General features: G+C 35.7%; 1 protein-coding gene across 2 annotated transcripts in view; it reads right to left on the bottom strand.

The window, feature by feature from the left end:
* Positions 1-13,281, bottom strand: part of foxn2a (forkhead box N2a) — a 104,599-nt gene that overhangs the window by 65,641 nt on the left and 25,677 nt on the right. The window lies entirely within an intron of this gene.

Here is a 13,281-nt window from a genome sequence, read left to right as displayed (position 1 = left end):
TGTTTGCTGGAAAGAATGGAACCACCCCTAATGGTATTTCCTTTGCTAATCAGTTTTGTTCCTGTTTTCTCTCACTTGTTTTTACACGTTTTGAATCCATTTCACTACACACACCCCTTTCACAAATGGACCCATGGCACTCCCTAGATTGGCTGCTTTACATCATTTGATGACTGAGAGCAGCTGTGCAAAGCACCTGTTTATCTTTTAAAACTCCTTGTTTGTTCAATTGTTTGAGTGGTGAAGATTCAGTTGGAGGAAGTCACCTGAGGCAGCACAGTATTTTTTTTTTTGTCTTAACCAATAGATTTCAAGCACGGGTGACTAATACAACAAAACAAAACTAGTACTAGCCAATTAACAATGGTGTCTAAATGAATGTTGGTATTTCATTGGAACATCTATCAGAATAGCCAACATCCTGTCATGACATCATGGAAGAATTCATAAATAACATATTCACCTGCTTCAGTCTATCCTTGATCTAAAAGAAATCAAGCCAACAAGCTTGTGCTGTTAATTTAATTTTCAGTTTGTGAATATGATTTCATTCACTCTTAAGCCCTTTACTTGATATATAAAATTGTTTGGTTTTATAAAGATGAACAGCCAAAGGCACATTGGTATTAGAGGACAGACACAGTGAACCAAGAGAAGGAGTTACTAATGCAATATTCTCTTTACAATTTCAGATCTTCATATAACAGACCACACTAGTTAAAGCTAAAATTACGGTTTTGTAATTTACCTTCTGCTATTCTTAATCACCCTGGGAAAGTGGTTTAATTTCAGTGTATTGCTTTTGACACCAGGGAGAGGACCATGCTATAAGCGTGTTGGGTAAAGTACTATTTACTGCGAAAACTACAAAAAAATATAGTGACGGATACTGAAAATAACATACACGTACATCATCTATACTTGTGCAAATCAATTTCAAGAATAAAATAGCAATCTGAGCCTACAATGGTGAAATACTTATCTGCTTAATCCTTGTACTTAGTTGTCAAGATGTAAAAAATGAATGAGTATCACCCTTATGCAAGAAGATAATTTGTTACCTTTTTAAGAGAATGAGAAATGACTGCCATTAACAAATGACATAAAAAATATGAGCACCCACTCTCCCCCTCCTAGAAATTCAGTGGATTCCTGTGGACAAATATTTAATGGATTTATGGACTCTGGATATGAAACCAGGGCAAAAACAGAGCAGGTAGGATATGTGATCTAATTATTAAAAATATACAACTTACCTAAATACAGAAAGAACAATGAAAATGACTGGCCTTTTAATATAGATAACCTAAACAAAAATACTCACAGTTCAATACAGATCATTCCATTATTCTTTACAATTATTATTTTTTTCTCTTCTTAAATAAAGCATTTACAATTACAGAATTGACAAAGGATTCTTAAGAATTATCTTTTTAGCAAAACACAAGTCTTATAAAGCTTGGTTAGATATTCTTTCATTAAAAAAATGAAAATTAAATGTATACCAAATTTTGACATTTTAATTGTTAAAATGATCACTACACTTAAAATATGATTCCTTCATTGGACTGATGATACAAAAAGATGGTATGTCTACATTTGTATAGCCAAAATATTTGTATACAATACTTTTAGACTCCTCCACTCTCCTGACATTCAAATTAAACAGATTTCTCCCTATACTGCACTTGAAATATAATATTTGCAGCTTGCTTGCTACTGGGATATGAACCCAAACCAAATACATCTATTCAGAATTCTTCAGTACAATTTTCTGGTTGCCATGAAAAAAAAAAATCATTTTGAGATACTACATACTGTGAAAGACACTACATAGACCAAATGATTATGCTTGCTTTTCAGTGTACTTTTTCTTTTGTAAGGTACTTTGTAACAATCTTTGCTATAAAAAGTTTACACTTCTAAACATTCAAACTTAAAATGCTCATTATAATAATTCCCGTTATAAAATAATCATTCTTTTATTTTTAGATCTCACCCTTTCAGTGTAAGGTCACACAAATGGAGAACCTAAAGCAACACCAACAGGTATAAACATTGATTCATCATTGTTAAATGAGCCCACACATCTTCCCAGTGGGAAATTCAGAGTTGTCAACTGAACTGAAAGGAGTGCCACAAACTACCTATAAATAACAAATAAAACTTTGAGGTTGAACACAAAAAAGATACTTAGCCACAAACTGAACTACCAGGTTACCTTCAAAGTACAGTTTGCATGTTCAGATTCCAATTTACTTGGCATTGCAACAAGCAGATCAGTGTGGAGCCATAAATTGTATTTATTGCTGCTTCATTGGTCCACTTACGTACCAAAATTGAATGCCCAGCCTAGCCACCGTCTGTGTGAAGTTTAATGTTCGCTTCATGTTAATGTTTGTAGTCCTTTAAATTTCCTCCAAACTATCGAAGAAATGAACATTAGGATAATAAGTCTAGAGGAGACCAATAAGAATGAACTAGTGAATGCTGCTGTTTGTATGTATGCTGTGCAATGGATCCATCACTGCTGTACATGATACAGATTGCACAACCCATACTAAGCATAATTAATATATCTTTGCTCATGGCATTGTCCCTAATTCATTCAAAAGAAGTCATCATTAGACAGTTATGAACAAATTCATATTTAGCAATGGTCATCCAAGACCAGTTTTCTTTAGTTTGGAAATATTACAAAAAATAAAGGCATTTCTTAATATGATATAGAAAAATGTAGTTCACTAATCTTTGTACCCAGGGTAAGCTTTCCATGACACTAAACAGAGCAAGCAGATTAAAACCCGAATGGATAAATAGTTCTTTTTTAATCAAGCAGAACCACGAAGTGTAATGCTTTATTGTATGATTCTTTTAATTGTTATACTACTACTATTTTAGTTATTTCAAAAGATTGCAGTATACCAAATTGAGAAAGTATGACTATTCTATTTCAAGTCTTAAATCTATTCACTGGATTACAGTTAAGGTTGGAGCCTATTTTAAAGTCCCCCTTTTGACACATAAACTCATGAACTTCTAACAACAAAGTAAGAAAAGCACAAGTTATTGATCCAATGTTTTTAAAAACACACAAATGTAGATCAAAGCAAGGGCATGAAATTCCTGTAAAACAGATTTCTTGAAAAACACAAAGCATATGGCAAATGATTGAGAAAACAAAAACATGTGTACTATAAATAATACATGGCATCACTTCAGAGACATACAGATTGTTTCACAAAATAAATATATTCTAGAAACAAACAAAGAAAATATTACTTGGATGAAAATAAACATTATAAAAGCTAAAACAATTACAGGAAAATTTACAGAAAAAAATCAACTATTTTTTGATTTTCAATAAACTTTTGATATTGTTATACACTGAATACTAATTCTAAAGCTAGAAATTACTAGCATCAGATTTATTAAGAAAAAATAAATTTTAAGATGATTAATAGGTAAATGACAAGGGGCAAAATTTGATATTGTTATACAGTGGAACCTCAAGATACGAGTTTAATTCGTTCCAGCACTGAGCTTCTATAGCGAATTTCTCGTATCTAGAACAAACTTCCCCATTGAAAATAATGGAAATCCAGTTAATCCGTTCTGCACCCCCAAAAATATCAACATAAAAATCAATTTTCCTAACAAATAACACTGATAAATAATATATACAAGCGGAACCTCGGTTTGCAAGTAACTTGGTTTAGGAGTGTTTTGCAAGACGAGCTAAATTTTTTAATTAATTTTGACTTGATAAAACGAGCGATGTCTTGCAATACAAGTAGTATGGATACACTTTGTCTGCTGAGCGTCATGTGAGCATAACTGAGCTGATGGTTCTTCTCTCTCGTGCGCATCTCTCTCTCCTTATCTCTCTCGCTCGCTCTCTCTCTCTCTCTCTCTCTCATCATCTCTCTCGCTCGCTTGCCCCCCCTCCCCTCTCTCTCTTCTTGAGGGCAATCATCTCCTATTCTCCGTCTGCATATCCGCGATATTTTTGGATACGCTTATACAGCGAACTGCTACAGCGAAACAATGAAATCACAAGCGCACAAATGCATAGATCCTCACGCTACGGGATAACAAGGAACACTGAGTGAGCTGACGGGCTGGCAGCGTCAGCTTGGGTGAATCGTCGAGGCGGATCGGGAAACGCGTCACGCATAACCACAGCCTGGCTTGTGGCTCGTTCGCGAGCCAATGCTCGTATTTAGATCCGAATTTTTCGCTCATACTTTCCTCATATCTTGAATTTCTCGTATACAGAGGTGATCGTATCTAGAGGTTCCACTGTATATTGAATACTAATTCTAAAGCTAGAAATGACTAGCATCAGAGGTATTAAGAAAAAAATAAATTTTAAGGTGATTAATATGGAAATGACAGGGGGCAAAATTATAAGAAATCTCTTGCTGGGATGAGGTCAATTGTAAATGAAAATGTGTAAGTTAAGGATGACACCAAAACTAGAGGGCCAGTAAATCCTTCAAGACTTTAAATATTATACAAAAATAATAGGTTTAATGGAGATGAGCACAATGTATTTTATGCGGGTAAAATGGAAAAGAGATTATAAATACAAGAGTTTAACACTGACCCTTAAGCTAACTCTGAATCAAATTTAGAGGTTTACATTGGCAACATTCTAATCCTCAACATAATGTAAAGAAACAAATGCTAGATAATATTTCAAAAGTGCTGAATATATTTCATGGAACATTATGCTTAAATATAAATTAAGCAAAGTTATCTTGAATACTCTAAAACTTTGGAATGACCAACCTGTCAAAAGAAGAAACATATTAGGAAGTCTCCACATTTAATTCAACCTGCATACCCCAAACCTACTCCACTCAGAGTTTCAGATGTGAATGTTGCCATTCATTTGAGTAAATGTGGCAACCACAATGATCAGTTCTTTTCAAGTCTTCCCCATTTACTCTCTATTTGATGTCCTGCACTGGCAGTTTTAATACTACTTTCAACACAGACATCCAAACCTTCAAATGGAACCTTAAAGTGGCTGGCAGAAATTATCATTTTCACCAATGACAGACACTGTTCCAGAGTTCTGATGTATGCCTTTAAAGCCTCAAACATTTGTCATTTACTTATATTAGTACTATAAGCAGTTTTAATAGTATTCTCAAAAAAAATAATCATCTTAACTCTGTAGTGAAGTTCATTTGAACAGGGATTTTTTTTTCGAAGTGTCTTCTAAATAAATTTACCTTTATTTATATGACTGACACCTTTATCTAAGGGAACCTACAACATTTTTGATACAATTGGTTACATTACTTTTGGCTTTCCAATGGGAGCAGAGACAGGTCAAGTGACTTGCTAAAGGTTACACAGCGCCAACAGCAGAATTTGAACTCACAACCTCAGGGTTTGAAGTCCAAAGCCTTAACCACTACACCACACATACAATTCAAATTTAAAGGCATAACAACCCCCAGTGATCAAGAAGGTGCTACATACTCACAGAAAATAACCATTATAGTGTGTAATCAAATGAAACACTTTGATTATCTCTTGACAAATTTTACAATATACAAAAACAGCCCGGTTAGTCAGTTAGGGTGCTCTTAAGCCATTGCAGGCCCAATCAGCTACCAGACAAGACCATAGTCCATTTAAATCATTAAGGTAACACAACCAGGAATAATGGAGAATACTAAGACAAGTTTACGGCAGGGTTGATAACAATACCTTTGTCCTACACAAGCCTACCTAAAAACTTCTCTTTCTTTATCATCCTTGGCCCTTACCTACAGGTCTCTTCTAACTCCTTGCCTTCTATGTTTCAATTCAATTTATTTTATTTGTGTTAGTGCCCTTCAGCAAGTGCAGGCTCAGACCGCTGTCTTCATCCACCCAGCTGTAAGCTTCCTGAATCAGTATTTAAAGGCCTTATTAAGAAATTGACCAGTTTTTCCAGTAACAATACTGCATGTCTAGGAAGCAGCGAGAGGGGCATTGGTCTAGAGATCTTTCTAACAGCCCCAAGTATTCAATACTTTAGGGCAGTTTAGGGAAGAAGAATTCAAGAATTCCCCTAACCTCCTGTAAGAGTTAGACTTATCAGAGCATCTTGCTTCGTCAGCCATCTGGACTGGTACAACATTAACCCAGGTCCTCCAGTATTCTTTTATATTTCACTGTCCTACTGTATAGGGAGTTTTCTCAACAACTGCCTGAACTGGGAAAATAAACACTTTGCAGTTCATTCCCCTCCACAGGGGCCTCGTTTATAAAACTTTGTTTGGGTTTCAGCATGAAAACATGCACACAGCAGCGGAAAAAAAACAAACAGGAAAATGCGTACACCAAAAAAAAAAAGCGGATTTATAACACTTGGCGTACACACATTTCTAAGCAATTTACCGCTTATGAATCACAATCACCTTGTAAATATGCGTAACTGAAAATACTTTGGACGCCACTCTCAAAAAATCCATATATGGAGCATGCTATTCAAACTCATAACTATGCAGTCACAATGCTGCAGAACTTCATTGGCTGGTAAAGCAGTCTCTCCCTCCTGAAATGTCCAGATCCCGCAACCTGCCTTCAAGGGTATCTGACAGCGTTCCACAACTGTGGGCATAAGATCACACATTAAAGGGCCTTTCCTCCATGCTCTGGGGGTTCGGGAAAGGTGTAAGGCACCATTGTCTGAAATGGTTGTTTCTGTTACCTGGCATATGTAACGATGAGATTGATGTTATAATGAACAGCACAGGTCTTATGAAACACTAAGGGTTCAGTTAGTTACCTTACCAACAAGCCAGCCACCATGTATAGCACCATCACGACTGCCAAAGCTACTCTGCCTCAAAATAAATTAATCACGGGTTGACCCAGGCCACCAAGACACAGTGTTTGCCAGTCAAATCTTGGATGACTTGTGGATTAATGGAATGTAACTGGTTACAGTTAACAAAAGCAGCTTCATTACTACTAGATGCCCTTACTGCAATATGAATGCAGTAAAGTGCACATCTGATTACATTAGGAGAGCCAGATACGGCTGGAAACTGCCTTTTTATCTTGACAAAAAACATTTTTTTAAACTGCATGCACAGCCAATACCATACGAAATCTGGGCATAGTGACTCGCCAGTTGGTTACTAGCTTCCAGCAAAGCAGGCTTGAGGAAGTGAAGCTTGATAGAGATATTCCTGACCTGTCATCCAGTTTCCTGAGAAGTGACAAAAAGGGTACAGTTGATATAAACTGACAAAAAAAAAATTCAAAATTTCTTCAGTGCAAACACTCAGCCTTGGTCCTTTTAAAATGGAACTAAAGTCTGTACATTATATTTATTGTTTTTGAGGTGTAATATTTATTTTATATCAATACACATTACAATAACAGCTCAGTGATATGAATTATCATGTGTGAAAGTCATCATTTAGCTGGTTTGTTTATATTTTCCTGCTTGATTAAAGGGGTCCTCATTTTCCAGCTTCTCTGAAATGTTGAATACACACAGGTCGGAGTTGCTGCAAATATACGCAAGGTTTCACATCAATTTTCTTTTATTAATCCAGTCGTTTGTGTGGGAAGTTCCAAATACACTTAATGGGCTAATTTTGTGTGTATGGAAGCTTTAAAAATAAAGCCCTTGGTGATCTTAACAATATACAATAAACAAATAGTTATATACATACATATATATCTTTTAGGTAATTTGAGCACTTATGAGACTGTACCTAAGTGCACTGTGCCATTGTGACATTCTTTTCAGTTAATAAAGCTATTGTAATAATCATAATCTGCCATGTCTTTTTCAATATGAACAACTGTAAACCTACTTTTGCCCACCCCTGTATATACACATATTCATATATATATACTGCTCAAAATATTAAGGAAATACAGTAATCCCTCCTCGATCGCGGGGGTTGCGTTCCAGAACCCCCCGCGATAGATGAAAATCCGCAAAGTAGAAACCATATGTTTGTATGGTTGTTTTTATATGTTTTAAGCCCTTATAAACTCTCCCACACTGTTAAAATTATTAGAGCCCTCTAGACATGAAATAACACCCTTTAGTCAAAAGTTTAAACTGTGCTCCATGACAAGACAGAGATGACAGTTCTTTCTCACAATTAAAAGAATATAATCTTATAAATATAAATATATCTTCTCTTCAGAGGAGTGCGGGCATCAGGAGCAGAGAATTTCAGAGAGAGAGAGAGAGAGAGAGAGAGAGAGAGAGAGAGAGAGAGAGAGAGAGAGAGAGAGAGAGCGCTTGCTAAGAAAAGCAAACAATCAAAAAATCAATACGTGCTTTTGTGCTTTTAAGTATGCCGAAGCACCACGATAAAGCGCCATTTTTTAGAGGAGCGTCCGTATCTTCTAAGCAAACAGCCTCTGTGCAAACAGCCCCTCTGCTCCCACCCCCTCCGTCAGGCGCAGAGAGAGAGAGAGAGAGAGAGAGAGAGCGGTATTAAAGCAAACAATCAAAAAATGAATACGTGCTTTTGGGTTTTTAAGTATGCCGAAGGACTGCGATAAAGCGGCATTTTTTAGAGGAGCGTCCGTATCCTCTAGGCCAGCGTTTTCCAAACTGGTAGGCGCGCCTCCCTAGGGAGACGTGGACTAGTCTAAGGGGAGGCGCGAATATTAGCCAGGATTGACAAAAAAAAGTGCACGTGCAGCTAATACAATACGTAACATATAGGTACATATTAACTACTATGCTGCTGATGCTACCCTTACCCCGTAGTAAACAGTACGGTTCAGAAATATATCAGTACCGTAGGCCGTTGGGCTTGTATTGTCTATGCGCATATGCGAAAAGATTTGGCGGCTGCATATTACTGCGTAAATATTCAGACGCGTTGTAAGACTTCTCACTTTCTTACCTACGATATCCACTCATTGCAAGGATAAACCACCAGCAGTATGACACGTAACTTGGCTGAACAGTAACTCTCCAAAAATCGAGACAATATCGACTTCAGTTCAGTTTAGCAGTGTTAGATTGTGTTTCTTATTTTATTTTGACGTACCTAATTACTCACTGATCACAATAGTAAGTAAGTTAATTAAATTTAATTTTTTTTAAGAACAATAAATTAATTATCCTAATATTTTTAGAGAAATTGATAAGTTCTTGACTGGTTATAAGAGAAAATCCTCTAATAATGAAGAATCTGATGTTGGCACAAGTAGTAGGAATCAGGAAGGAAGAACTCCCAAGACAAGAAAATACGATTCATCTTATTTATCGTTCGGATTTACAAGTGTTATTACTGATAATTTGGAAAAACCAATGTGTTTGTTTTGTTCGAATGTTTTGGCTGCTGATAGTATGAGACCCGGAAAATTAAAACGCCACATTGAAACTATGCATTCTCAATACGTTGGCAAGTCCCAAGAATTTTTTCAAAGAAAATTGGATGAATTCACTAAACAAAAGCAAACGTTCAAAAAAATAGTTCATATTCCATCAAATGCGTTACTAGCATCGTATTTAGTATCTTACAGGATCGCGAAGTGTAAAAAACCACACACAATAGGAGAAACATTAGTTTTGCCAGCAGCTATTGATATGGTCAAAACGATGTTTGGCGAATCATATGCAAAACAGTTGCGACAAATACCGCTTGCTGATAACACTGTTGGCAGAAGAATCAATGATATAGCGGACGATCTTTGCGATCAGTTAGTTTCTCAGATGCTCACTTCAAAATTCGCCTTACAAGTAGATGAAGCAACCGATGTAGCTAAAGACGCACATTTAATTGCATATGTTCGATATGTTGAAGAGAATAATATAATTGAAGATATATTATTTTGCAAACCCATTCCTGGCAAAGCCACATCCAGTGAAATTTTTTATATAATCGACAATTTTTTTGATGAGAACGGCATATTGTGGAATAATTGCATTGGGCTTTGTACAGACGGTGCACAGTCAATGTCAGGACACAAAACTGGCCTTCAAGCACTAATTAAAAGGAAAACACCCGATGTTCTCTGGACGCACTGCATGCTCCACAGAGCAGCTCTCGTATCAAAAAATATGAGTGAGGAACTTAACTACGTTTTTACAAAAGTAACGAAAGTTGTAAACTACATAAAAAACAGTCCATTAAAAGTTAGGTTATTTGCAAAGCTGTGTGAAGATATGGAAGCTGCTTACACCTCACTTTTGTATTATTGTGAAGTGCGCTGGCTATCTCGTGCAAAAGTGATTCAGAGGGTACTTGAACTCAAAGAAGAAACTGCAATTTTTCTCGAAGAAAAACATTATGAGGATGCAAATATGTTTAGGGATGATAATTTTATTATTAAACTTACCTATTTGGTGGAAATTTTTGGAAAATTGAGTGTTTTGAATAAATCGATGCAAGGGCCACAAATGCATTTATTGATTCAAAAACGTAAAGTGAAAGCATTCATTAAAAAAATGGAGATATGGAAGACAAATTCGGAAAAAAATAGGTTCGACATGTTTCCACTTTTAAATTTATGTGCCCAAGTTAATATAAAAGCAAACAAAAATCTATTTGTTGAACACTTGGATGGTTTGTTAATTCATTTTTCGAATTATTTTGATGATCTTGATTTTACAAAATATGCGTGGATACAGAATCCATTTATCGGAAGAAGATGACGAATTTGAATTAACAAGTATTGAGAAAGAAAACTTGATTGAACTATCTTGTGTTACTTCTTTAAAACAAAAATTTCAGAATGTATCTCTGATTCAATTTTTGCTAGATATTAAGAGTGAATATAATATTTTGTCAAATAAAGCTTTAAAAATATTGCTGCCGTTCGCAACATCTTATTTATGCGAAACAGGATTTTCTGCATTAGCTGCAATAAAATCGAAATATCGTGTTCGTTTGGTTGTAGAAAAGAGCTTCGTGTAGCTATCTCATCAATGACACCGAGATTTGATAAACTTTGCGCTAATAGGCAAGCACATCCATCTCATTAAGCGACAATAATAAAATATTGTTATTCGTTTTTTCTTGTGTATAAGAGTTTATCTTAATAAATTTTTTAGTACTAAAAATTTTTGTGTTTGTAGTATTTTATAAAATGGAAGAGAGGCGCCATATGATCAAATATTTTTAAGGGAGCCGTGATAAAATAAAGTTTGGAAACCACTGCTCTAGGCAAACAGCCTCTGTGAAAACAGCCCCTCTGCTCACACCCCCTCTGTCAGGCAGAGAGAGTGAGAGAGACATAGAAAAGCAAACAATCAAGCACCGCGCGGGAAGCATATCTTATATAATTGAGGAGTTTTAGTTAATATGTAATACATTCTCTGACTGGGTAGCTTCTAAGCCATCCGCCAATAGCGTCCCTTGTATGAAATCAACTGGGCAAACAAAATAAGGAAGCATGTACCATAAATTAAAAGACCCATTGTCCGCAGAAATCCACGAACCAGCGAAAAATCCGTGATATATATTTAGATATGCTTACATTTAAAATCCGCGATAGAGTGAAGCCGTGAAAGTCGAAGCGCGATATAGCGAGGGATTACTGTACTTAATCATCATAATCTTACTCAATAGTCAATTCAGCTTCAAGGATATCAATCTGTCCTGTTAGGAAGCATAAGTGACTGTGCATCAGCTTCATCTGCTTTGGTGTAAATGAAATTGACAACAGGTGCACTGGAGAGGCAACAGCAAGACAACCCCCAAAAAGTGAATGGGTTTGCAGGTGTCCACAGACAATTGCTCTCTCCTTATCCTTTCTGACTGATTCTTCTGTAGTTTTGCGTTGTCCTTGTCACTACAGGTAGCATGAGGTGGTTCCTCCAGCCGATTCAAGTTGCACAGTTTAACAAGGATAACATGTCCATATGAGCATTGGGGAGATACCAGGAGATGGGCAGTCTGGAATAAATGAATGTAGCTTCCAGAGATGTACTAGCTTTTCAGTTCAAATAAATAGTGGCAACAATTCCTTGATTGCACTAAATCATTTTAATTACCCACGCACAAGAACATACTGCATGATATGAGCAGTGACATCTGAGAACTTTTTAAGCTTCCCCTGATAACTCCTGTCCTTTTATACTCAGCATCACATACCATCAGCAAACAATGTGAAGAGCTTATGCACTTTGACGCACAAATAAGTGAATGAGAGAGAGAGTGAGTATCTAAGTATGTCTTTAACATAAAAATTCACTTAAATATTTGGAATGTCAAAGCAAGCCAAACTTCTCACACTAATAAAAAAAAATAATAATATTACAACCCTCTGAATAAGAAGCTCTTTTGTGAAATCAGTTAATCTGACAACTAGCTTTACAATTATTATGCCTCATCATGTTTTAGCTATACTGTACTCTTATCTAAATTATTCATTTATCCTTTTTCTGAACCTGCTTAATCCCCTATACTAGCTCATGACACAATACCAACAAACACTGGGCACACTCATATACACCTATAAGTCTTCATAAAAGACTAATTTAGAGATGACAAGTAACCCCAGTTGCAAATCTTTCGAATGTCAGAACAGATGCAGTCCATGTAGAAAATCCAAGGGGACATGGAGAGAATGTGCAAAAGGCAGACTCAGAAAAATTGTTGCCATTATTTTAATAAAGTATATAATTTCCCATTTCTCAGACAACCCATTACATAGCTACTAATATAACCTGCTCTAAACTCTTTACTGACATTCCAAACCAACCTGGGTACATTTCGGACAGTTGGTCTGCGATAAAAGATTGAATATATCTCAATAAAACACTTCTGCTTCTGTATTTTCCTAGAAGAATGCAAGTTAATAGCATGAAAGTGAAAAGGCTCAGAAGAGAAGCAAGTTTAAAAGGCACACTCTTATAGGTCTCTTTTGTGTTTGCTGTGTTAAATGTATTCAGTATACATGAAATATGAAGCAGACTAAGAAAAGGTTACTATGAAACACAAGATCACATAAAGCATTTAATATTTTTGTTTTCTTTCTGCATACACATTAAATGTAATTCAACATTAGTAGAAATGAAATTTTCATATCATTTGTATTTATTTAGCTAATCTTATTTAATGCAACAAAATCAGAGGTATAGTTACTTTTACAACTGGACAACTTGAATATTAAGAGTCTTGCCCAGATTTACAAAGTTAAGTTGGTTGAAAGGATAAAAATGATTTTAAACTAAAAGTCTACCAAATACCTACACAATCTGGTCACATAGCCAACCATAGAAATATAACAAAAAGGGCACATCATACAAAAATACAAAAATATTGTTAAAACTTCTTTACTAGC

The sequence above is a fragment of the Polypterus senegalus genome, chromosome 16 (assembly GCF_016835505.1).
Source record: "Polypterus senegalus isolate Bchr_013 chromosome 16, ASM1683550v1, whole genome shotgun sequence".
Classification (NCBI taxonomy): domain Eukaryota; kingdom Metazoa; phylum Chordata; class Cladistia; order Polypteriformes; family Polypteridae; genus Polypterus; species Polypterus senegalus.
The sequence above is the reverse complement of the archived record's forward strand: the minus strand, read 5'-3'. Positions and strand labels throughout refer to the sequence as shown.